This window comes from Rissa tridactyla, chromosome 12, assembly GCF_028500815.1.
Source record: "Rissa tridactyla isolate bRisTri1 chromosome 12, bRisTri1.patW.cur.20221130, whole genome shotgun sequence".
NCBI lineage: Eukaryota > Metazoa > Chordata > Aves > Charadriiformes > Laridae > Rissa > Rissa tridactyla.
The window spans coordinates 9,855,203-9,879,224 of record NC_071477.1 but is presented as its reverse complement, the minus strand read 5'-3'; the positions used below and the strand labels follow the sequence as shown (position 1 = coordinate 9,879,224).

At 46.1% G+C, this 24,022-nt stretch overlaps 1 long non-coding RNA gene across 1 annotated transcript; it reads left to right on the top strand.

Annotated features, from left to right (window-relative positions):
- The first annotated feature begins 13,221 nt into the window (after positions 1–13,221).
- On the top strand, positions 13,222–14,825 carry LOC128916650 (uncharacterized). The gene is made up of 3 exons (XR_008469030.1): positions 13,222–13,688; positions 14,422–14,544; positions 14,664–14,825. It is a non-coding gene; the product is annotated as an uncharacterized LOC128916650 (long non-coding RNA).
- The last annotated feature ends 9,197 nt before the right edge of the window (positions 14,826–24,022 follow it).

Here is a 24,022-nt window from a genome sequence, read left to right as displayed (position 1 = left end):
AACACCAATGGCTCAGAATACAGCACGCAGAAGGTCTTAGACTGAAAATGGAAGGAAATGGGGCAGATCTGTTTTTCTTGCAGCTTTTCTTAACAACCAAATTGCATTAATAATAGCAAACATGCCAGTTATGGCGCCTTTGCTTTCAGAAGCTTGGTACTTTTGAGAAATCCTCATTTTGGCCAAAATTTTCTAGTCTAAGTCCAGGGGTAAAAAATGTGAAATTTTGTTCAGAAGACTTGAGTGGAGTAGAAGTAAAAAACTATTCTTTCCTTTTGAAAACTGAAGAAAAATATCACAGTGTAGACTCAATGCTATGCTGGAATTCCTTTTCAGGGGAAAAAAATAAAAAGGTTAATTTGAACTGAATGTAGCTAACATGCTACAGAATGCTTTGTTTAAACAAAAAGCACTTACCAAAGTCCAAGGTGTTTGTCTTCAGCATGCGTGACATTTGGATTTTATAGCTCATAGGTGCACCCTGGCGTTAAGTGACTATAAAGCACAAAATGCTAAGCAGGATTTTGTTTCCCTTTCTGAGGATGTTAACTTGAACTAGATTGTGCAGCTGATTTTACACCTTTATAACCATTGCTGATAAATCATCATCCCATATGATTTATTACACAAATAGTCCCAAGCCCTGAAACAGACCTCCACAATTCAGACTTTTCTGCAAGTCCTTGCAGCCCAGACAGCAGCCCTGAGCCCTGCCAGTCCCTGAGGAAGAAGGCAAAACGTCTTTTACGTTTGGTTTCTCCCAAGCATGAGGAAACACCTCCTTAGAAGCATGCAGACAAAGCTTTCTTGTTGAATGCCTGGTGCTTTGGGCATGGCTTGCACTACAGCTGTATTTTCGTTGTTCAAGCACCAAATTCCCTGCAGAGTCCCATCTTTCCTGTCACTGTATTGTATGTCAAGTTTAGGCTTTGGCTAGATTTCTGTTTGGTATGCACCAGTCATGGCAACAAACAAAGCTTGTGCAAGGCAATCATACAAATAGTATGCCAACTGAAGTCACTGACAATACCCATGTGCATAAGGATGGAGGGGGGTGGGTTCAGTAAATCTGAGTCTCCACATTTCATTTGAATGATCTCTGATATGGAAATTATTTTTCCACTCTACTGGCTGAAAAAATTACAGAACCATTTCGGTTTCAAATTGAGCATGCTTCCTAATAACACCAGACCAGGACAGTTAACAGCTTCTTTCTTCTATGTCAGTACAACATATTGCAACTAAATTTTTGTGTAGGAAATTTCCTTAAAATGGTAGCTGGGATTTAAGTAATGAAGTACAGAGATATAGGGGGAAACTAGAGCAATAAAATACTGGTTTTGAAAAGAAGGCCAAAACATAATGATGAGACAGAGACATTCAAGAAGGTTGTGAAAAAGTTTCCAATGACAACAGCATAGAAAAATCATTTTGCACTTTATAAACTGAACAAGTCTGGAGGGAGGGAGAAAGAATCAGTCCCATACCCCCAATTTCTACACACACACACACTTCAGATTTGTCAATATGTTTCTTTTGTTCCAGTAATATTTAGTCTCATCAAGGATTTGGGAAACACTGGAAGGATAAAGAAAATGAAGCTTAAATAAAATAAGGGTGACTGGAGAGCTCACTAGACCTGTTGGGCTACACATGTTAATTCTGGCCCAGTAGGCAGAAGATACAAGAGGCGAAACCAGAACAAAGCTCCTTTTGTCTAAACAAAGATTCCTCTAAAGAATACCTAAAGGCAAATCAAGAATAAATGAATACAGTAATGAGCAGAGAGAGGAAGCCTTTCCTGCTGAAAGGAAAGGAAACAAGTCTTCTTAAATCTGAATCAAGGAGCCAAGGAACTGTCTTGGACTGGCTTTATGAAAAACATGAAGAGTTCTGCACATGCATGAATAAAATCCGTAGTGTCACACACCCCATACTGTATGGTAAAAACCAGGGACATTTCTTGATGACTCTGCATTTCTTACAAGAAATGACGAGATATAAAGATCAGATGAAAGGTCAGAGAGAAGGTTATTTATCAATTTAATTCCTGGTGCTACTAATAGCTCTCCTTGTGACTGAAGTCATCCTACTGGTTAGCAAAATCAGGGCTGATGCACAGGCATATGTGTCAGAGGTGGAGAGCAATTGCTAAAACCCTATAAATCTGCAAAGGTTCAACTCCTTTTGGCTTAAGAAATTCTGACAGGATTTTGTTACACTGTAAACCAGGATTTTAGGTAGCTTAGTATTCTGTTTCCTTCGTTTTTACTGAATACAAGGTTTCTGTCAACAAAATCTGAATAGTTACACTATTACCTCTGTGAAAAGCAAAATACAATGCAAAACAGACTTTTCTGTGCAGAAGGTAGAATGTGTAACAAGTCAGTCCTTCAGTGGCATTCAGATACATGCAAGTGTAACTAGCACTTGCTTGCATGGCAAATAAAGTCTCATTATCACCTCTCAGACAGGAAAAATTGCAAGTGAGTGATTAACCAGCCCGAGGTCTTCCACCTCTCAGGCACTTGAGGGTGTGGGAGCTACTCAATTTCATTTGCATCTTTCCACTCAATTAGACTTCTCACTCTGCAGTCAAAAGCAGGGATTGGCAAAAATATTTTTCCCATCTGCTATCTCACTCTGGCTGCTATTTCAAAAAAAATAAATACAATTTATTTTTTTTTTAAAGACAAGTTGTTTCTAATGTTTATATGTATTTAGGTAATTACAGGCTTTTCTGGCCTAGGCTAAAGACTATAAAAGGAAAATAGTCTCAAATTTTCAAGCCTGAGTATGTTAAGCTTCTTAAAATGACTGGTTTTAGGACTGCTAGCCACAAGAAGCACAAACTGATGTCAGTCAGTGGGAGGAGTTGGTGTTCAGTGAAATAGGCCTTGAAGGTAACCGTATTTGTATATGTGAACACTTAGATTTAAAATCTAACCTTCAGATTCTATTGCATCTCTGATTGTATAAACACTGTTATGTTCCTAATGGATGCTATTGTTGTTACATATTATTTGTTATTATGACAATGAGCAGGGACTGCAGTTCAGGATCGAAGTGTCTTTATCTGCTTCTGTATAGCATCTGAAGATGTGGTTTACAGCACTAAGTCATAAGGGTCTTGTATTCTACCCAATGGGTACCAGACCAACCCTGATTTTAGTAAGAAGCTCCTTCTGCCAGGTCTACTTAAAGAAAAAAAAAAATCCCTAATTTGTTTTTGATTGAAATGTGGGATTTTAACAAAATTATTACGTGACAGAAGTGTCTGCTTTCTTTGGACATATTGCTGATCCTTTGAAATTTGAAAAATATGAAAACTGCAGATTTTGGGTTTAGCCAAAGTATTAGTTTTTCATATTTTTTTATAAGAAAGTCTGAGTTCTCTTCTGAGACAGCTGCAAATCTGATCTGTCCTGTTGGCTTTATAAGGAAAGAATTTAATTTTTATTGACTTAGAATTGTATAAATTTCACATATTCCGTATATGGCTATTATCCTTTGTAAACTACTTCAAGGTAAAAATATTAACATAAAAGATAAAATATCAGCACTGTGTAGAAATACTGATGTAAGTTTCAGAGGCCTGACTGTGGAGGTAGAAGAGTATCACTGCGTTTGTGGAGTGCTTTATGTGGACTAATTACAGAAACAGCTGGTCTAATTTGTCTTCCACAGCACTGTGTAAATACAGCTATATTGCCTCTCCTGTCAAATGATTATTTTTTTTTCATATCGTGACATTGCCCGGTGCTGTTTAGATGTATTGTCAGTGTCCTTTCCTCAAATTACAGAGTTTCCCTGGGTAAGAATCTAAGTTCAGTGTGAGGCTGCTGTCAGTAAGTTGGTCAGAAAGATACAGAAGGTCTGAAATCTGGATTTGAAGGAAACACTGGGAATGAGAGGGAGAGAATTGTATATAAACCGCATGGTGAAATGTCTTGCTAATACCACCTGAATACTCATATAAATACCCACTTAATAATTTGTTTTAGTAATCCTTCCGTTACCTCACTTATATTGTTAGCAATGGGAGAACTCCTTACCATCTGGATTTATTGATTTTAGGGCATGCAGTGTTAACTGGAAAAAATTTAGAGAGCTGAGACAGTGAATCAAATGTGGAGTCCCCAGGGAAATCCACTAGTAAGTACATTACTGGACAGCAGAGAAAACAACTAGAAGCCAAGCAGAATAAATAGAATCAGTCCCTATGGAAATGATTAAAAATGGGCAGCAGAAAGGAAAAGAAGATCTACAAGGAATTTCTGCTAATTCTGGACTGGGAACTGAGCTACTGTAGAGATCAGTGCTGTTTTCCCAAGAATTTTCCTGTCCATTCTGCATCTTTCTGTAGGCTGAGGTTTCCTTCCTAGTGCAAAATATGTAGCAATGTGCCAGTGGGGGAAGTGCTGTGAGGTTAGCCCTGTCAGTCAGTGAGCAGCACCTGGCCCCTGGGCAGAAATCCAGAGAAGCTTCTTGCCAAGGAAGTAGCTTATACAAACTGTGAACTGTGTCCACCTGTTAGGCATTGTATGCTCTTGATTTATGTCTTGCGCTACAGACATATTTGCTACAACAACTAGCTCTTTACATCAGTTTAATAGTTATTCATGTAATTAGCACTGAATTTACTTGCAAATACAGACATGCAGATACATGTATTCTTTCCCTGTTCTTCTGCCTTCTCTTCTATGGAAAGGCTTTCTTTCCTTGTATGCTTCCAACCACAAATACACACCATGCAATTAAACTCTGTATGCAGCACAGTGCTATATTCAGTTGTAATGTTGAGCTAGTCTATGTTGCTTTTGATTTAGCCAAATAACTCACGTTCTCCCCTCAGAGAATCAGCTAATGTGATCTTAAAATATTTTGAGAAAAAGAATTTTAAAACTTTGAAAATAGTTCTGAGAATGATACCAAACCCCATTATTCTTTCACTGCAGTTAGCTGCAAAATCTCATTTCAGTGTGATGAGCGCATTGTTTGCTGAGTGTGCCTAATTTGACATTAGCATTGTGTGTCCTGGGAGATTAAGACATTATATGGGCTGGAAGACATAAAGACATTATATGCCGTGTGTTGGAAAGCCCAGATGCATTTGGTGCTCAGGTGAAAGAAGCCCTCAGTGAGGCACTGGATGAATGTAATGTAGACTAAAACTATTTTTTATGCTATATCGAGCAGGTAGAGATTTATCAGGAGGGCAAAGGGGCTCCACTAATACCATGTCAACCACCAACCAAAAGCACCCCTAAACACGTAAAGGGCAGAGTTCTTAGTCTCTTCTACCATTATCATGTTGATGGTCATTCTTTATTTGTCAGGCCAACTTCATGGCCCATATTAACATTTTTGCTTTTACTTAGAAGACAGTAAAATAGACATACTATACTCATATGCAAATATATGCGTATCTGCCATATTCACAATGCTGTTCCTAGCAGTTTGATTACCTGACTGGTAGCTACTAAGTTTGAAGTCTGCATATTATTTCTTCCCTTTTTGGGGATTAAAAATGGCCATTTGAGAAGAACATTGATTCGTTGTCCTGCTTGTTCTGAAGTTCCATAGAGCATAACCGTGGGAATCATAACATTGTCGTATCTGTCCTGGTCATTTAAAAAATAAATGTGTTTCCTGTTTTCTCATCAAAGTACAGAGATGTTAGAAGAGTGGAGGAAAAAGAGTATGCGAACACTTTTTTATGAGATCTCTGGATGAAATCATTCTAATTCAGTCTCCCTAGTCAGAGCTATTTTGAGTGACTCTGGTTAGAAAGAAGCAATTTCTAGGCTCAGCTTCACATATCCTGTCATTCAGGACATGCCACTACTGCTTTAGGAAAGTAGCCCTGATTTGTGAGAGCGCTTCTTTCATTTTCAAGTGGATGCATAGCTTTTGAGATTGGAGAGAAAATCGTCAAAAAATGCACCCTTACAATCAGAAGGCTAATAGAGAACATACGAGTTTTAAATTCTGTAAAATCTCATGCCTTTTAAGGCAATCTGATAGTTTGGGAAGCTGTATACCAGCTTCACAAATGCTTGGATTTAGCACTGTAGAAAAAGCGAAGTAGTGAACAAGGCTGCCAGGTTCTCACCATAGAAAAGTACCTCATTCATCTACTATAATAATCTTACCAGCACATGTTGACACAATCTCACATTGGCACAGAAAGCAAGCGCCTGGGACATATTTAATATTTGTCTTTGTATATTGTGATAAACTTTCACATGCGTTACAGTGTTAGAATAGGAAAGAGATTCAGATCCTATTTTCTGCTTTCTGTATCTTTGAATGAATCAACATGCCATCCGCTGACAGAAGCTGTAGGCTGTTCTACACATAAGTTACAGGTATGTGTTAGAGGAGGGGTCACATAAGAGGCCTGAGTTTGTTCTCCGTTTCCTTCCTTAATCTGGAGTAAAATACTTCATAGACTGACATATCAGTGTGAGGTTGTGGCATATGGAAAACACACCCAAGCCACTAAGGGACAAAACAAATAACCTTACAGGCTGGGCATTGACATATAAGGATAAGCCATAATCAAAATCATCCAAGCCATGTTACCAACAAATTTGAGGCTTCAGACAAAATACGAGCCAGATCTAAACCAGTCTTGGCCAACAAATTCTTTGGCATAAACCATTCTCCCATTCTGCCTCACTCCGAGCTCTCTCCATGGTTGAACAGCACTAGAGTTTGTGCTGTATTCCAGCAGAGCCTAGAAATGGTTGTGCTGGGCTGAGGCAAATGCACATTACATGGCAGTGGGTCCTTATTAACTCAGGACTAGCTGTACTGTTCATTGCAGTTCCCTTTGGCTAGCTGGATTGCTAGCAGTGTATTAGGTCTTGCAACTGGCACAGGAGACAAAGCAGATTTGTGGGAATGCTGGTGAGATCCCCAGACTTCTGCTTTCTCAGCTTCTGAATGCATGCAACAAAATTACAGGGGATTTCACTGCTTATGAAACCAGTGCGCACATTATTTTCTTGTAACTGTGGATCTCTTTCTGCTCAGACCTCACAGCCCTCTTACAGAGCGATTAACACTGTGACCTGGCTTGTGACCTCTTTGCAGAGCAATGGCAATGCACCCATGCTTTCTGAGCACATGAAAATCAGGTTTGCCATCTGATTGACCATACTGAAAGGCATAACGCAATGAAATTGTTTGTCTCCAAATGTCTTGGTTGTGTTTTGTCTTTGTTTGAATTAGCTGGTGCAGAAAGGAAGTAGGAAGTAATACTTCTATTTTTTTTTTAATTTCTTGCTCCTTCTACTTTTTTATTATTTATATTAAAATATTACTTAGACATATACCTGTACTAAATGGATTTCTAAATTCCCAGTGCTACATTTTATTATGACAAGCATATGAAGCCATTGCAAGCATTTGAAATTTTCTGTAAAGATAGCATATAAAACATCATAGATACATAGTAGTTCAAAAGAGGTGGGAACAAGACACCACCAAAAGTTAAGTGTCTGTCTGTTATTATGAGAACAAATGTCTCTCTATCTGGGAACCGTTAAGACTTTTAAACAAAAAGGCATATCATATTGGATACTAAGAAAAAGGCAGTGTTTTATCATGCAGGAGTTCATGCAATTTGCTGTAAGAAAGCAGACATATTACACTGATAAGGGATCACAATTTTTGTTACACGCATTTGTAACTGGAGGCAGAATCTATGTTTTATTGTATATTTCTGTAGTGCCTGGCATGCAGCACAGTGTGATTTGGGTACATAGTTGCAACATTTTTATTTTTTCCAAGTCTTCTCTCCCCCAGGCAAGATATCTAATAGCCATTTCATTCAGGTTTGGCACTCCCATGCCATTCAGTTAGCAAATGTGTCAAGCTGCATCACAAGCAGCCAGTGATGGTAAATTTTGATGATTTACATGTGCTGCCTCCATAACCATCTATGCAAATCAGATACACGAGTCTTGTGAAAATCTTGTCTTTTTTCATACGTGCTGGCATGAGTGTCAGTGAAAACAGCTGGGTTTAAAATTACTGTGTGGATACAAATCACTGATCAATGCTGGAGTTAAAAGGAATTAGATGATTAAATGAACCCACCATAGACAGGGTGCAGTATATTGCAGGTTTAAGGGAATGTAGCTGTCTCCCTGACCTCATTTATTGCAGTGTGGTTTCCACGTCATGTAATAGGGACAAGGTTGTGCTTCTGCTTATGTTCCCCACTGTGATCAGTATCAGAGACACAGCCACTGTTGACAGTGCTGTCCTAATTTCCCTGTGTGCAGTATAGGAGGACACATTCATTGAGTATCTCACTTCTCTCTTCCCAGGAGACCCAAGACAGTGCAGGACCTTCAGATGATTTAGCTCATTCTCTTTCTTGCCACTTTCCCTTACATTTTTTTTCTTCATCATCCATAATCACAGACATTCTGGAAATGCCTTGCTTAGTAAAAAATGCAGACAACCCTCCCACTTGTCAAAAGGCATAGAAGCACATTTAGAAGGGGCCTTCATGCTTCCCAGTTTTGACAGTTCTTGTGCTCATATTTTCCTGCCAGCTTTCCATGTCCACTTCAGTGAAACCTGGGAATTCAGGTGACCACACAGAGCTCCTTGTTTCATAGCTAGTGGGTGGGAAGCTAACCTCTCTAAGACAAATTGCTTTTGTTTTTCAGTAGGACGAGCAACTGAGTAATCCCCACAATGAAGGAGAGAGACTTGCTCTTCCACATGCTCACCTCAGTGTTTGTGCTGGACTACACAGGGACTTGAGCCATCTAGTTTTTAATAGCAGAAATTAGTAGAGGGAGGGTCATCTGGGACATATGCCTGCCTTTAGCCCAAGAAGGTGGATCAGTAGCACAAAAATGTTAGCAATGAAATCAACATTGAAATGACCCACAGTTTGCAGCAGCGCTTCATTCAGGCTTTAATTTTGCATGTGTAATAATTAACAGATTCTTTCTTGTTGCATTCTCATTTATATAGTATTGCAAGCAAAATCAAGCTACAGCTGAAAAATTCCAGGATGACAGAGAGGTTTAAAATATCTGAACCCATGGTGAGAAGTTGTCTTCTAGCTCAAATAGACTGTAAATATTTCAAATGAACTGCCAGATTATTGTGAAGCTGTAGTCATATAAATAGTTACTGAACGTCATTAGAAGCATTTAAACCACAACCCGGCACATCAGCATGACCAATATATTAGTCATATGTGATTTAGCTATGAAAAGTGGCTTTGCTTATGACATCAATGGAATATAGCTTTTGTTACCTCCTGCATTTAGCTTGTACTTTACAGCTTGAATGACAATGCAATTGTGAAGAAGTGACAGAAAGTAGATGCTCTGCTTGTAGATCTTTTAAAAAAAATAAAAATAAAAAGACTACTGTGTAGATTAATGCCATAAAAAGTTCTTCGAAAAGGAGAAGCCAGAGGGAAGAGAAAGATAATCTGAATGAAGTAAACTCTTTAAGTATGTGAGAGGACCAGATTTGCTGCTGAATTAAATAAATATTAACTCTTGGAACTAAAACAAGTGGAACGGTACCTGTTAATTTGGACATATATGGATTGTGAGGGACTAGGATCACATCCAATGGAGGCAAATGCAAACAAAATCTTCAGGTCCCTGTTTAGCTTAATGGGCTAACTCTGGTGTGCATCTGTCTGCCCACCTGTGTGGAAGAGCTACTGATCACAGAGAAGCAGATACGACACTCTTCTGGATGAGCTTCTGGTCATCTTCTGATCCAAGGCAGACAGCAGCACATTGCCATCTTTATGATCTATATGGCAATAGTCTCTTTCCACCTCTAGCACGCAAGATTTCATCATGTTAATATGTGTAGCTAAAAATAATTATTTACACTGTAGTGATCTTTTCTTGTACTTCTGAGCACTACTGCTTGCAAATTCAAGCAGTGCATTCCCTTTCCAGAGCTAGGCTTTTAGCGCCCTCAAGTGAAGAAAACTGTTTTAAACAAGTGCTAAGATTGGAAAAAGCATAAACCAACCGAAGAACACAATTCTGAAGGAAAACAATGGTATAATTGGAAACAGTGCATGTTACTCGGCATGGGCATCTAGCTCTCTTGGCTTTTTCAGATTAGTAGGCCCAATGCAGATGTGCTTCCGGCTATTAACAATACTTCAAATGCTACAATACTTTAAATGCTATGAGATCTAATTATTAGGATAAATTCAAAGAGCATTTATGACCACCTAAATAACAGGCTTGATTTTCAAAGACCAGTTGGTTGTAGTCTTACACTGACATCAGTAGGAGCTATGAGCAAAGGTTAACAAATAAGTCAGAGGGGATGCTTTGTTCATGGATGTTGCCTGTTTTTTTGTTCCATAGAACACTCCCAAGTAGATGTGATTTTAGACAGTCTTTCAAATTCTTCTGTTTGTTTTCTGCAGGTTTGGGGGCTTGGTTTTCACTCCATGCATTGATTCTATACTGTGGGGTTTTTTCTGTATGGTGCCTGAAGAATTGGGATTTTTAAGTGAAACATAGTTTTCATCATGATACACTTGTGAGGGGAAAAAATATATATAGTCTGTCTATACATCATTTTCTGTCTATCAGTTTCTGTCATTGCCTCCATCTGACAATTGATGTTTGAAATTCAAGCTGATCATATTAGTTGGCTATGTAAATCGCATGGAAATATGTCTATTCCCTAGTTGGATTAATAGATTGCATGCAGCAAAAGTGGTTTGAAAACCCATAAGGGCTGTTCAGGCATGAGTAGCAAATAAAGAGGACAAAAAGTGTTTTAGAAAATGTGAAAGCTTTTCCTTTCTGCACTGTGCAATCCCTGTGGGCCCTAGAGAATCAGGCCATGCTGTGGATTGTGGGCTTGTCACAATGCTGAATGGAATTTATTCTCATTTAATAGATTTTGGTTCATTGTGGTTTTGTAGTGTTACTTGCAAAGGTGCAGGAAGATCCCTGCTGTACCAATGAATGTTGAAGCATTCTGGTAAAGAAGCTGTGGGGAAACTTTCCATTAGCTGTGTCAAGCAATGCTTTCTCCAATAAAATGTATACTAGTCCCAATGTGAATATTGAAAAGGAGTTTGAGTGTTTTGTCCAAATAAAACTAAATGGTTTAATCTGCATGGCCTCTGAATAGCAGCCACAAGATTGGCTGTGGCCGTCCATTTACATGGCTGCCTCACAATACCTGATCACAGGCTGTTTAAGGACATATTAAACACTCAAGCTGCCAGGGTGACTGTGTAATCTGCAAGACACCCTCCAGCCGATTTTTGGATCAGTCCTGATGACTTGCTGCAGCATGAACTGTTTTGAAAGAAGACATGAAGTGGCCCATAAAATACAAACTAGGGACACCCATGGATTCCAGTTAGGCAAAGTAAAACTATCTAAATATGTGAGCAAGAACTAGTTTCTTTAGCAATAAGTGATGCTCCAAAGAGGCAGGGATGAGAAGAAAGATCTGAGCCTTTTGAAAGGCCAGTGTTGCATGCAGACTCCATCTTTTATTCAGTAGCAGTCTGGCTGTGTGAGCTCATAGTCTTAAATTTCTGACACTCCAACAAGGTCTCACGCAGAACTGACCCATCTTTCTGCAGCTGTTGTCCTTATATTAAGTGAGCATGGAAAATGCTTTGTGGGAATTAATTGTCTCCAGTTCTGTGCGCCCAGAATATTAACCAGTGAGAGCAGAGATCGCCTCAGGGAACATCCCAGCCTAACCTTTCCTGCATGTGAGTAATGGAAAAAAGTCCAAATCTCTCATAAAGGCTACATCCATGGAGCTGCACATCCTTTTGACTTACAGATTTTTAAAATAACTATTCTCCACCTCTTCCACATTTTCTTCTTGTATCTTCAAGCAGTTTTTGATCTAGTGAACTCATTAGTTTGGTACAAATGATTTGAGTATCCTTGGCCTCTATATCCAGTTGCATGCTAATTCCTCTTTAGCCAACTTATCAAGGAATGTGCTTGTATTTTTAAAATACTCAAATGTCTCTGAAAGAGAAAAAGAGAGAAAGAAACAAAGAGGAAGAAGGCTCTATTTTAAGAAAACAGAAATGAAAGTGGTTCTGGGTTGTGGGTGGCTGTTCCTACCATGTGATCCCTGTCACGTGTGCACAGTGGCAAAACTTTAATAGCCCAAACAAGTGAGAGACAAGCCAATAATAAAATATGAAAGGATATAAATAAAAGACCTGCTATTCTCTGTCATGGACCCCAACGTAGGCAGAATATCATCATGGGGGCGAGTGCCTTCTTATGGCATGAACACTGGTATTTCTGAGGTACTTTTATTGTGGCTAAGGAAGGCCCTCTTCTGCAGAGCTATCTTGTCCTCTAGGTTTTGTAAACTCTTTTCTCCGTGCTACTCCTGGCTGTGGGTAAAGCTGCCTGGGCGGGGGTCGGGCTGTGGGGTGCCCGGGGCGGGCTGTGGGGTGCTGGGCTGTGGAGGGGCCGCTCCCCGGGGTGCGGAGGCAGGGGGCGATGCGGGGTCCCCTCTCTGTGTGGCTGTGTCGGGGCTGTGCGTGTGTGTCCAGTGGGTGTCAGCTGGCGGAGCCGAGCTGTCCGAGCCCCCCCGGGTGTCCGTGCCCTGGGCCCCGGGCCGGGGGTGCCGGTGCTGGGGTGCCCCGGCTGCCCCCGCATGGGCTCCCTGCCCCGGCGGAGCGGCGCTTTGGGGCTCTCCGCAAAGGGCAGCGGGGCTGGGCAGGGGCGAGGGACAGCATGAGGTTGGTGTGTGTCCTGCGGGGAAGGGGCAGCTCGCCGTGCCTGGGTGGCAGTGGCACGGTGGTGGCCGTGGTGTGCCCAGGTGAGCCCGGGGAGGGAGGTGGGCTCTGTCGCCCGAGGTGTGGGCGCTGACGCTGACCCCGTGGGTGGCTGGCCGGGCTGCTGGCATCGGGCACCGCCTGCGCCAGCGTTTACCAAGGCTTGTGGGACTGCGTCCTCCAGCTGGGGGAAGACATGGCCACGTACGAGGAGGCGGGTGGTGTGGAGCTGCAGGGCTTGCACTGAGTCTGTGGGTGAGTACGGCCCCACGCCGCGACCCCCTGCCTGTCCCACCCCGTGGGGACAGTCCCCGGAGGAGGGCGGGTTGGGGGTTTATCCATGGTGCACGGCCAGCGTGGCTTTTTGGCATTGCCCCTGTGCCGGCTGCTGCTGTCTGACCTCTTCTCCCGCGGCACTCCTGGGTCCCACCGGTGTGTGCAGACACACACATGCTCCCCACCTTGCTCCGATTTCCTACAGATGCACTGAGCTCTCTCTCTCTCCCTCCCTCCCTCCATCTGTCTGTGGTGCATGGCTGCAGCCGGAGGTGGCATCCCCAGCCCTGAGCAATGGCTTCCACCCCGTGGACTTGTCCTGAGACCTCCTGCACGGAGAGGGGTCTCAGGACTCCCCTTGAGCAGCTGGGTGGAGTGGGGCTGGTGGGACCTGAGCCCTTCTGCCCCCCAGGAAAGGCTCCCCTGGACACACAGGCTGCAGCCAGGGACTCGCAGGTGTCCGGGCTGTCCCAGGATCCAGTGCTGCAGGGACCAGCCTGCACCCGGTCTCCAGTCGGATCCTGCTGCCCAAAGCAATCCTTCTCCCTCCCTGCTGAGACCCTTCCTGTGAGACCCTTCGTCCTTTTGGCTTGAGTTGACCTCACCCCTGGTGTTGGTGAGTTTGTAGCAAGTGCCCCGAGATGACGGTGTTGGGAGGATGTTAACTTTAGTAGAATGGAAGCATTCGTAGAAGAGCTGAGTAAGGAGGGTGGTGTTGGGCGGGTTTGGGGAAAGGTCTGCTTAAAAAGCAAACGAGTGGAATTAGCGAGGTGGGGGGCAAGTAGAAGGTTGCTAACAAAATGTTTGCAGGGATGACTGGGGGCATCTCTTTGTGCCCAGCAGTGAGTTGTGGGGAGCGCAAAGGAGTTGCAAGGAGCTGCAGGGGGCAACGAAGGGAAAGCCCCGGTGCCTTGGTTTGGAGGAAAGGTGCCAGGGCAAGGCGGGGGCTGAGTGCCCGGTGGGTCAGGCTTTCCAAGGTGCTGCGAGGGAGCCCGCGGGCTGGGAGGGGAAGGCATCGCCTTCAGCGGTGGGGTGGAGGCTGTGGGACGCGCTCCTTGGTGCCAGTCCCGCTGGCTGGCATGTGTCAGGGCTGAGGCGGGCGGGGGGCAGCCGGGACGGGGCGGGGGGGTGGCGGCGGGTGGGGGTCTCAGCAAGCTGGGACGAGGAGCCGGTGCCGCTGCCGAGGCAAGCGGAGGGTCCTCAGCCCTGCTGCCTGCCCCAGCCAAAATATGGAACTTTGGTTGTTGCCAGAAGGGGAAAACACTTCAGCAAAACTCTTTTGCTCAAGGAGAATGGAAACTCATTTTTTTAAAAATGTTATTTATTTGGTGCATGCATTCTTCTGCCAGCAAACGTGCCGATGGGAGGCTGTCTGCGACCTGCTCTTTATTGCCCCTTCTCCATGGGACAGGCTGGCTCGGGATGAAAATTCTCTCTGGGCTGAGGCCCCGGAGATGCAGAATCCCCCCCAGGTTGGTGTCGGGAGTGGGGTTGCTGCCCACTGGTGGAAAGGAGGAGGTGAGGGAGGAGGAGGGATGAGCACTCTCACCGTTGGCTGGGGAAATGGTTTGTTTATTTTTTTTGCTCACAGGTGCAGGAATGAAGAGTTTTGGTGCCAGCGCAGCAGCCCTGGCCGGCGAAGGGCTGAGATAAGGTGCAGAGCCCCGACTGCGCTGCAGAGCTGGGCGTCCCAGGCTCATCCACCAGCACAGCAGGAGCTTTGCTTCACCAGGTCCAGTTCTCCTGACGCTGCTCTGCACGGGCTGCTCGCCCCCACGGGCTGGGGTGATGCCATCAAAGCAGGCAGGAAACCTTCTGGTGCCCTTGCTGCTGGAGGGAGAGGGAAGGGATGGACGGGGCACGAGCCAGGGTGAGGCCCCAGAGATGCAGAATCCCCTACCAGGCTGGTGTCAGCAGTGGGGTCGCCGCCCACGGGCAGAAACCACCGCGCTGCAACTGGTGGGAAACCCGACGTGGCGCCAGCCCACGAGGGCAGAGACCCTCCTGGCAAAATCTGCCTGGCGTGCGGCTGTGCCTGTTCCCTCTGCTCCTGCTGGGATTGCGGCTGCCCCAGCTCCTGCTGAGGCCCGAGCTGTGCTGGGAGCAGTGCCATGAGGGCAAAGGCAGAGCCCCAGGTGGGCAGGACCAGTGGCCAAAAGAGCCAAAGGGCCACCACGCAGCCAGGGTCACCTGCAAAGTGCTGCCTCCTGTGGCCGGCATCTCTGGGCTTTGGTGCAAATGTGGTGACTTCTGGAAACGGTACAGAGCAAGCCTCCAAGCTGGAGAGTATACACCATGAGGTCCCCCGCAAAGCTTTTGGAGCGGATCCAGCAGCAGCTGAGGCTTTCGTGCCTCCCAGTGTGACACAGGGGATGCCGCACCGTGACGGAGGAGGACGGATGAACGCTGTCACCGTTGCCTGTGTAGATGATTTTTGGTGGTTTTTTCACTCGTAAGTGAAAAAATGAAGAGTTATGGGCTATGAGACCTTATGACTTGAATGGTGAATAAGTGAATTCCCCCGATAGACTGGTCTGGGCTAAAGGGGATTGGGCCCGTGTTTGCCAGGTTTGTTTCCTTGCTGTACTTCTTCAGGAGCCCATGAAGTGAAAACGGACAGTGACAGAGGATGCTTTCCTGAAATATTGACAGCCCTTGATGAAACGTGGGAGGCCTTTCCGCGCACGGCTGGAAGCAGCTTTAGCAGAGCCCCCCTCTGCAGCGCGTCCCTCCCAGAAAGCAGGAGCCGGGGTCTCCCTCGAGCTGTGCCAGCGCAAACGGCCTTGGGCTGCGCTGGAAGGGGCCTGCCCAGGCCCTGGGAATTCCTGATGCTGCAGCCGTGGGCAAGGGCTGCTCACCTGCCCCCGCGCTGCCCGGCCTCCAAGGGTCCCAGCGTCTTCAGAGCCCACGCAGAGGGCATGGCCCGTCCCAGCAGAGCTGAGTGCTCTGGAGGAGCTGCCTTGGCTCAGGTGCCACCAGCAGCACAAGCTCCAGCCCTGCCCACAGACTGCCATGACCCTCTTGGCATCAGCGGGACCTGTCGATTGGTATTCGGAGTTGTCGCTGGGTTTGCTGTGGGGTTTTGCCTTTGGGCTTCTGTTATAGATGGTCACCTCCTAACCCGTAAGAGCTGTTGTACGATGAGATGGTAAGGAATGGAGGAGGATGAGGGGTGGGCGGCTCAAAGGCCTGTCGGGTGCTGCCTGGAGACCGGGCTGGCACTTGTACGTGAGGACGGGCTGGGTTTTTCCTTGGCATTTCCATCTGTCCAGACCTCTTTGGGAAGGACACGCACCACTTGCCCCAGCGTCCCACAGCCAGGCTGCAATGCCCTGGGCAAAATGCACTTGTTAAATAGGCAACGAAGGGGCTTCCACCAGTTTCTGTGAGCATTCCTGCCCTGGCAATAATCCACCAGGATTGTCAAGGGCTGTCATAACTGGATCTGCTGCCGTGGCAGAGATGGGCAATGCTCTTGCAGCCTTAGAGCTGGAGGGCACACAAGCATCCTGGGTAGCCCTGCCACACACCATGGTCTTAACTGATGTGCCGGCTACTGGAGAAAGGTCCATGGGCACTGGTCAGCACCGCGTGCTGTACAGATGCAGAGAGAGAGCAGAGACCGGAGAGGGGTGGCCGCGAGATGTGAGGTGAACATCAGCTCCTGCATGAAATAGGTGGAGGAGAACTTTCCGGAGGGGTGTGCGTGACTGCCGGGCATGAGGGGAGGGTTAGGAAGAGCCGCTTAAGACAGGACTGAAGTGTAATGTGTTGGTATTCTTAACTTTGGGGGGTATGCACGTATTAAGCTGCCCCCCCTTTAAGGGGGCTCATCCCCATCCCCACTGCGTTCCCGTTGCCATGGCCCGTGTTCCATCTGTAACTGCCAGTGCCTGGCGACGGGCACAATGCATCCCCTCTGCCCTGCGCCTGACAGCCCTGCTCTCCTGCTCCCCACACAGCCCTGCTCTCCTGCTCCTAACGCTTCAGTCCCACGACCCAGCCCTTCCCTTCCCGCCTGCTCCTAATTCCTTTTCCCTAGCGTTGCGGTAATGAAGACTATGAAGAAGCCGATGCTTGCGCTGGCGGAGGTACGTCCCTGCTCGCCGGAGGTGGGCACCCAGCAGTGATGGTGGGGCCGGGACCTTGGCTCGCCCTCTCCCCCGACCCCTGCAAGGCCAGGGGCTGGCAGAAGCCCTTCTGGGCTGCTCATGCCCTGCTGGGATGCAGCATCCCTGCGCCGGGGGGACACGTCCCCACACACAGCCCAGGCTGCCCAGGGCTGGTGCCGCAGGGATGCTCGCCGGGAGCAGGCGGGTGCTGGCCGGAGCCTGAGCCGGTGCCTGCGCGGCCCCTTTCCAGGCTGGAGCCGTGGGAGCTGAGCCCTGCCAGCGGAGCAGCGCCGAGCCCAAAGGCCACCTGCACCGAGTAAGGAGCTTCGGGGCGCCCAGGCACACGCGGGGCCAGGGTCTGCGGGCGGGGGCCGGGGCCCCGCGGGGCAGGGAGCAGGGCCGCTCACCCCTGCTCTCTGCTCTGCCAGATCCAAAAGACCATGAGAACCGTTAAGATCAAGAAGATGCAGAAGCAAAGGAGCCTCCAGCTGCAGGCACTGGGGCGTCAGCGCTGGTGGGTGCTGGTGGCCAAGGAGCTGCCCAGGTCCAGCCGGCTCCTGCTGGGGATGTGCCCACGGTTCTGCTGGGCTGGGCAGGGCAGGACCAATGCACTTTTCTGCTTGCCTTTCGGCTTAGGATGTGCCAACTAGCGCTGGAGGCTGCGGAGGAGGCTGTGCGGAGCGTGAAGACAGAGGAAGATATGGAGGTTGAGGAGGAGGTGGAAATTGAAGAGATGGAGGTGGATGTGGAGGAGGAGGAGGCGATGGATGTGGACGTGCCATCAGGAGGACAGGCACGTGCTCGCCATGCACTGCCCGCAGGGAGGGAGGGTCTCCTGCCACCGGGCTGGGGCTGGGGCTGGCGTGGGTGGTCCCGCTGCAGGGACATGGCAGCCGCTGCCCTCGTGCTGGCGGCACAACCGCCCCCACCGTGCTGCCCTGAGCCCCCGTCCGCTTTGGGCCGGGAGCGGTTCCTTAGGGCCGGGACAGGCAAGTGTGTGCCCGAGCCCAGCTGGGGCTCAGCGCTGGCGGCAGAGTCCCGCTGTCCCCAGCGTGTCCCAGGGCTGTGGCCATCGAATGCCCATCACGGTGAAGCCCAACCCAAAGGAGCTGCTGCCGCTGAGCTGGCTCGAGAAGCCCCAGGTCTGCTGGGTGAGGTGCTGCTCGTTAGCCAAACGGCCGTGCCGCTTGCTTTTCTTCCAGGGGCAGCGGACGTGTGGGAGTTCAAAGCAACATACAAGAACGACAAAGAGGAAGAGATGTATATAGTTATATTTCTACAGTTGGGTTTCTATAGGATTTATATAGTTGTCTTTCTACAGTTAGTTGTATTTCTATAGTATTTATATAGTTGTATTTCTACTGTTGGGTTTCCATTGTATTTATATAGTTGTATTTCTACAGTTAGTTGTATTTCTATAGTATTTATATAGTTGTATTTCTACAGTTGTATTTCTACCGTTGTGTTTTGTAGTTACTTGTGTTTTTGTCAGTAGTTGTAGGTAGTTGTGTTGTTGTGAATAAAGAGTTGTGTTCATGTTTTTCACACCCAAGTTCTCTTTGCCTTTGTTTGGGCAGCCGCGGCGTTTGCAGAGTTGTGGTTCCAGTGTCTCGGGGATGGCGGGGCTGGAGGCGGCTGGGGGTGCTGGCACGGGCGCCCTGGGGGCGGGGGGTCCCTGTGCATGGATGGGATGCGGCTGACGGAGGGGACGGTCCTGGGCACCAGCGGGGTTCATGGGCTGCTGGAGAGTGGTGTCCCCAAGAGCAAAGGGGTCCCCAGCCAAGCGTGAGCTCTGCTGTGACCGACCCCTGCCGTGATGCCATCAAAGCAGGCGGGAAACCTGCTGCTGGCCTTGCTGCTGGAGGGAAAGGAAAGGGAGGGATGGGGCATGAGCCAGGATGGGGCCGCAGAGCTGCAAAATGCAAACTGATCACCCGAGGGCCATGACATCCTTGGGAATGGCTGGTACAAGGATGAGGGGAGAAGGTTTTGGAGCTGTAGGTGCTGATGTTTAAGGCCTTGAACCTCGCCATGCTCAGGTCTTTGCTTCTGGTTCTGCCTTGCTTTAGCCGAGGCCGTGTCCAGAGCTGAAGCCCGGAGCAAAGCCCTCCTTGCCCTCCGGCATTCCCGCTGCTGGCAGCGGCCCCGGGCCCTGGTCGCCACTCGGGGCGAGCCGTGGAGTGGGCAGCGCAGGCTGCGGGGGGCTTTGGGGAGAGGGAGCTGGTGCAGGGGTGTGGTGGGCGCAGGGTGTCGGGGTGCGGGGAGCCGTGGGTGCCGGCAGAGTGGCGAGGGGGGGAGACGCTGTGCGGGCCGGGGGTGCGGGATGCGGGGAGCGGCGGGGGGCCGGGGCTGCGGGCACGGGGCTGCCCCCGGGCGCTCGGGAGCCGCGGCCCCGCCCGCTCCTTCATTAGCCGCGGCTCATTAGCCCCTCATTAGCGGCGGCCGGGGCGGGGCGGTCTCCCCGCGGAGGCGGGCGGGGAGCGCTGCCGGCCATGGGGGTGCGGGCGGCGGCGGGGCTGGAGTCTGATCCCGGTGCCGGTGCAGGTGCAGGTGCAGGTGGGAGGCGGCGGCGGGGTGGGTCGTCGTCGGGGCTTTTCTGTATGGTTTAATCTGCCTTTCAGTGCTCCTGTAGATCACGTTTCACTTGCTCAAATTTCCTATTTTATAACATTTTTGAGAATAAGCTATATGCAATTATTAGGTCTGCTGTTCTGGTGAGCAAACAGCATAGTAAGTTTTCTTAGGCCATTAAACGTAATGCGAAGAGAACTCAAGCAGAAATAGCAGGTCCCATAAACAAAGTGTACGGAACATACAGGATCCATTGTACGCTCCTGGGGCAAGTCCGAGTAATTTGCTAGGCGCTAATATTTGTTATGCTTGTTTCTAGAAAATATATTTGCAAATCTGTGTCAGATGCCTAAATTTTCTATGTAGTGATATTTCTAGCACATGGCACCCAGGGAGAAGTGGCATATATTATTTTTTTCAGATTATACTGCATGCGTGAAACTGTTTCCTGAAAGATGTTCCATTTGGCATGGATGACTGATTGTCTCTTTTGGTTTAAAATAATGATGATGTTGGTGCCATGCATAGTGGGAATTTTTAAAAGGATGTGAGTCACCAAACTACTTTTGTTTTGCTGACTTATAGCAGTTAACAACCTAAACATAGGACTAAAGTCAGCTGTCGCTTGTAAGCTCAGGCCTAACTTTAGCTCTGACTCTAACTATATAGAAAACTTTAAGTCTCTCATCATCTTTCATCTCCTGCACTAAACGCAGTTTCATGGACATTTAAGGGATGACCTTACTGATATTTAAACTAAGCTCCATCCTCCTTGTTCTTAAGTCTAAGCAGTTCTTCTCCTCCACAAATTTAATACTACTTCTCCAAACATCTTTTATTTTATCCCAGTAAATGAAAGCCTCATCTTAGCTCATCTTCCCTAGCAAATTTTTTGTGTAACCCTAATCCTAGCCTAAGTCTAACCTCACTGTTTGCTCTCAGGCAGTGACCTATAGCAGTCAGAAAAACAATTGTTCAACACCTGCTAGTATCAACAGTAAGCTTGTCTCATCTGCTTTTTGAACACCTTTCTGAACAATTCCTTGTATACTGCAGAAAATCAGAACCCTACCCCAAACATTAACCCCAGTCCTAACTTTGACTGTTACGTTAAACCTAAGGAGGAAGCCCACCTCCAGCTCCCTCTAAAGCTTAACACTGTCTGCATCATCCCAGTAGATCCTGCTGTAAATCTCATGTAGCCACCCCCTTCAGACTCAGGCCTAACTTTAATGCATTTCCCTCGATGCGTCCAAACTCCATTCTACCTCGACCATAATTCTAATGCTAAGAGAAGACCTTTATCACCTCCAAAGGTGAATATAATTGGCAAGCCTTGGTGGTATGGGTGCTACCGTGAACCCAGAGACCTATTATAAACTCCAGCCTAACCTCCCTTAAGGTGTCAGAACCCAAAGCTTAACCTGCATCCTAATCTTAAACCTATTCTCTATTCTCTTGTTATCTTGTAGAAAGCAATCACTTTCAGCCTGACAAACGTGTCTGTAGCCACTGATGATACCAGCCCTCAATTAATGCAAATTTGTCCTTGTAAAATAGGCCTTAGCAAAAGACCCAGTGAGTTTCAGTCCTAACAAGAATCCTGATCAAAACGCGCCCCTTGACAAAGTTCAAAACTAAATATATTTCAGTACCTATTGACGTTTCCTGCCTTAAATTTATGCAAATAGATGCTTGGAGACCAGGTCTAACATTAGCTCTTCTCTCTTACAAGGGCCTAACCCTTTCACTAACTCTAAACCTCAGCTTATTGTTAATAAAAAGCACTGTACACAAGAGTGCCTTCTCCAGCTCTAACTTTAGCTCCACAACCCTAATCCTGATCACAGTAATGATTCTGTTGCAAATCACAAGAGGGTGTGAAAGTAGTTTGAGAACTAGACTCCATGTCCCAGTATAAGCACTTGTTACTCAGTGAAAGTCCATAGATAACTGTTCTTTAACCTCAGCGAGTCTCAAACTCCAGCCTACTATAACTCAGACTTTAAATAGGAGATCCTGCCGTTCACCAGCTTCCTGCTCTTCATATGCTGACAACATTCAAAGAGCTCATTGTAACTGAAGCCTAGGATTGACTCTTGGCTCTTTTAAGTCCAAACCATAACCTCAGTTGTAACCCTACACCTAGGATTCAGATACTACTATATGATTTGAAAGACCAGTTTTTCACTTGATAATACAAGTTAAAAAAAATTTTTTTTAAAACTGCCTGTTCAATCCATTTCCTAAAACTAGCTTGTATCCATTTTCCTTCTCCCATGAAAACTAATTCTGTCCCATAATAAAAATCCTAAAATCAGAACTGATAATTTGGCTGACAATACATGAAGAGCTTCTGCTGCTTAATTAGTTCTGCAATGCTGCTGACAGTAATTACAGCTTTTTTTGTGTCAATAACTAAGTCAGCATCCCTCAAAAAAGATTCAGGGCCTTATTTGCCTTTTAGTTATGTCACTTCTGCATCACTGTAATTTCACTGGTAACAGCAGAATTACCCTTGATTTACACTAATGTAAGTGAAAGAAGAATCAGATGTATAGGCAGCAGTAGCAAATGTGGGCAGTTCTTGGGAGATTGTTTTTGCAGTCACATTTCTGATTGTGAGCCTATTTGAAAAATATGCATCTAAAAATACTAGCATGTGGAGGTGTAATGTGTCAGTACAATAAAACAAACACTGGATCCCTACATAGCATTAAGCAGAGCCCTGTATAAACTACACAGCTGGCTTCAGAACTTGCCTTTCTAACCGTCAGCAACTAAATTCCAGAGGAATACGCTTGCTCTTTACTGCAGGTGTTGGAGGTGAACAAACGAACAAATTTGTACAACGGACACCAAAATACATATATATATATATATGTTTACCTCAGTTGATGATCTGTTCCAGTTCCTTTAAAATGAAATAAAATAAAATATAAAGTAAAATAAAGGAAAAATATACAGATGAATGAATTCTAGAAAACAATTAGAGAACTGGAGGGGAATCAACTACTTGTATCTTTTAGCAGATACACCAATTATGGGAAAGCTCAAACTGCATCTCCTTGAGCTGAATTTGACTCGTATTGCTGTAAATCCAAAGTCCACTGAATTCAATGTAATTTACAACGGGTAGGTCAGTGAAGATGTTATACAGCAGTCTTATTATTAACTGGTTCAGGACTGTGCTTAACAAGAATTGTGATGAGGTACTATCTGTGATTAATACAGCTATGCTGGCAACATTTCTTATTGTGGTTAACATTACAAAGGCAAAACGACACTTTGCTGGTAGCTCGGATGAATCGCCAGCAAAGCAGTTCTAGTGGTTCATCCTGGGAATGCTTCGCTGGTACCACACGGTTGTGAATTTATCAGGGAGGCGGATAATAGATACTTTATGTCACGGAGCTGTATCTCTAAGCTGTTTGGGCAAGCTTAGCAGGTTCACTGCTTCAGACCTTCACCATTAACACCACTGCTAGAATGACCCCACAGCATCCTGGTATGTTTATGCTGCCACAGCAGTTCCTGTATAGGCTTGTCCCTGTGCTCAGCCAAGTACCATGTGAATTCCGATAGCTTGGGGGTAGGTTTGCTAAATTCCACTCACTTAAAAAGTCTGTCAATTAATTTGTCTTAGATTTGATATTCCAGCTATATAATTCCAGTAGAGAGTAAAAGAATTAAGAATGTAAAGAATTATAACAAATGATGTTATGCACTTATAATGCCTTAAATGATCTTTCCAACCTATTAATTTTCTTTCTGTTGCGATGTTGCTTACTACTATTTATATCCATTTTGGTCCATTTCATTGTTCTGCATTGTAATGCTATGCTGTTTGAGTTTCAAGTACTGAAGGAGAAAATTTAGACTGCCCCATTCTTTCCTCATCATTAGATTTTAAAAATTAATTTAAAATTTTTTTTTATTAATTCATTGAATTAAAATAAGTTGTGAGGTGTTATAGGATCATTTCCATGCCCACTAGATATGATAAAACCTAGAAGACAAAATAAGAACCCAAACATGTACTTCACCCAAGTGTACCTCGCCTCATCCCACCTATCATTAAGCACTTAACTGATATGACTTAATGAGGAACCTATACTATTTTGAACCAGGACTTGGATTTGGAGACTTTGGTCACTAATCTCCTGCATTTAGGTAAAATAAATCTGAACTCTGGTAACAAATGCTCCAAACACAAGCACTTTAAAGGAGACAGAATCCAAAATTAATGGCTTACCCTTATTTTGCC